Below are 2,500 nucleotides of genomic sequence, written 5' to 3' on the forward strand. Positions count from 1 at the left end.
ATGAATGCCACGCCCACGCCGCGGATAAGCAGCCCCAACGCGCCCGACGGCTTGGAGCGGGTCCCGAAGACGGTGGCCGGAATCGGGTCGTCGCCGGCCGGAAAACGGGTCATCGATGCCGGCAATACTTCGGGCCATGAGGCCCCCCACCTTAGTCCGAGTTTAGCAACAGCCCACATATCCCCCGCGGCAGGCCTATGGGCGCCAGGCCAGCGCGCCCCATGGCCAGTCAGGGGGCACCCCCCTAAAGAGCAATAAGTGTCATTGAAGCTCTGGCAGGGGGAGACACTACTAGGTCCCAGCTGTCACCCCCCCTCTAAAAAATTCATTTCTTGGTATTTTGAGCTGAAATTTTGCACAGAGGTTGGCAAAAATCCAATCCAACTTTATTAATTTTTCCAGAATTTTTCGAGGTCGGGAAGTATTTTTTTTTATTTTCCTACCATTAAAAATCGAGGAAATCGGAAAAAATAGGAACCGGCCCGGAATGACCCCAAATTCAGTGGGCAGCCTCATAAAAATATGGCTGATTTTACTGGATTGATTTCATGTGGAAAGCACGACGTTTTGTTGTAGGAATGCGGGAACCCCGGCGGCTCGCCTGCCGCGGCCAGCGACGTCGGGCTGGCCCCTGCAGCGCCTAGCCTCTCCCACGCGGGGGGCAGGCCAGAACGCGGGGGGCCAGGGCCCGAAGGCAGCCCCCCCGCGGGCGAGAGAGCAAGCCAGCAGGGGCTGTCGCCTGCCGCGGCCAGCGACGTCGGGCTGGCCCCTGCAGCGCCTAGCCTCTCCCACGCGGGGGGCAGGCCAGAACGCGGGGGGCCAGGGCCCGAAGGCAGCCCCCCCGCGGGCGAGAGAGCAAGCCAGCAGGGGCTGTCGCCTGCCGCGGCCAGCGACGTCGGGCTGGCCCCTGCAGCGCCTAGCCTCTCCCCCGCAGGGGGCAGGCCAGAACGCGGGGGGCCAGGGCCCGAAGGCAGCCCCCCCGCGGGCGAGAGAGCAAGCCAGCAGGGGCTGTCCGCGCGTCGCGCGGCGCGGCATGGCTGCGGGGGCCGCGCGCGCGCGCCCAAGCGCCCAAGGGCCCCCAAGGGCCCCAGGCCCTCAGGCCCCAGCGCCCCAGCGCCCAGCGCGGGCGGGCGCGCGCGCGCGTGTGGTCTTTGAGGGGCGCCGGCCTGGTGGCTCCCTAAAGAGCAATAAGTGTCATTGCAGCTCTGGCAGGGGGAGACACTACTAGGTCCCAGCTGTCACCCCCCCTCTAAAAAATTCATTTCTTGGTATTTTGAGCTGAAATTTTGCAGAGAGGTTGGCAAAAATCCAATCCACCTTCATTAATTTTCCCAGAATTTTTCGAGGTCGGGAAGTATTTGTTTTAATTTTCCTACCATTAGAAATCGAGTAAATCCGCAAAACTAGGAACCGGCCCGGAATGACCCCAAATTCAGTGGGCAGCCTCATAAAAATATGGCTGATTTTACTGGATTGGTTTCATGTGGAAAGCACGACGTTTTCTTGTAGGAATGCGGGAACCCCGGCAGCTCGCCTGCCGCGGCCAGCGACGTCGGGGACGCTGGCCTGCGCTGTCGAGCCCGCGAGGGCTGTCTCCGCGGCAGGCCCCCCCTGAACGGGGCACGACAGGCCACCGCGCTGGCTCGTCCAGCGTCGACAGTCCCTCGTCCAGGTTTCAGATCGCGCCAAGTCGAACCCATGACCTGCTCAAGCCATCGTGCGCTGCCGAATTCGCATCTGCGTGTAGGCTGCCATTCCACGCGGCAGCCCCTGTTTTCGTCAGCGTGCCCCCCTGACGAATTTTCCTGCCTGGCCCAGTCCAGCGTCCAGCCCCTGTTCGTCGAAAAATCTGCGCTGCTGATTTTCCACGACGAGCCTACTTTCGTCAGCGTGCCCCCCTGACGAATTTTCCTGCCTGGCCCGGCCAGTCCAGCCCCTGTTCGTCGAAAAATCTGCGCTGCCGATTTTCCACGCGGCAGCCCCTGTTTTCGTCAGCGTGCCCCCCTGACGAATTTTCCTGCCTGGCCCGGCCAGTCCAGCCCCTGTTCGTCGAAAAATCTGCGCTGCCGATTTTCCACGCGGCAGCCCCTCTTTTCGTCAGCGTGCCCCCCTGACGAATTTTCCTGCCTGGCCCGGCCGGTCCAGCATCCAGCCCCTGTTCGTCGAAAAATCTGCGCTGCCGATTTTCCACGCGGCAGCCCCTCTTTTCGTCAGCGTGCCCCCCTGACGAATTTTCCTGCCTGGCCCGGCCGGTCCAGCATCCAGCCCCTGTTCGTCGAAAAATCTGCGCTGCCGATTTTCCACGCGGCAGCCCCTGTTTTCCTCAGCGTGCCCCCCTGACGAATGTTCGTCGAAAAATCTGCGCTGCCGATTTTCCACGCGGCAGCCCCTGTTTTCCTCAGCGTGCCCCCCTGACGAATGTTCGTCGAAAAATCTGCGCTGCCGATTTTCCACGCGGCAGCCCCTCTTTTCGTCAGCGTGCCCCCCTGACGAATTTTCC

Source organism: Populus nigra, chromosome 2 (genome assembly GCF_951802175.1).
Source record: "Populus nigra chromosome 2, ddPopNigr1.1, whole genome shotgun sequence".
Lineage (NCBI taxonomy): Eukaryota > Viridiplantae > Streptophyta > Magnoliopsida > Malpighiales > Salicaceae > Populus > Populus nigra.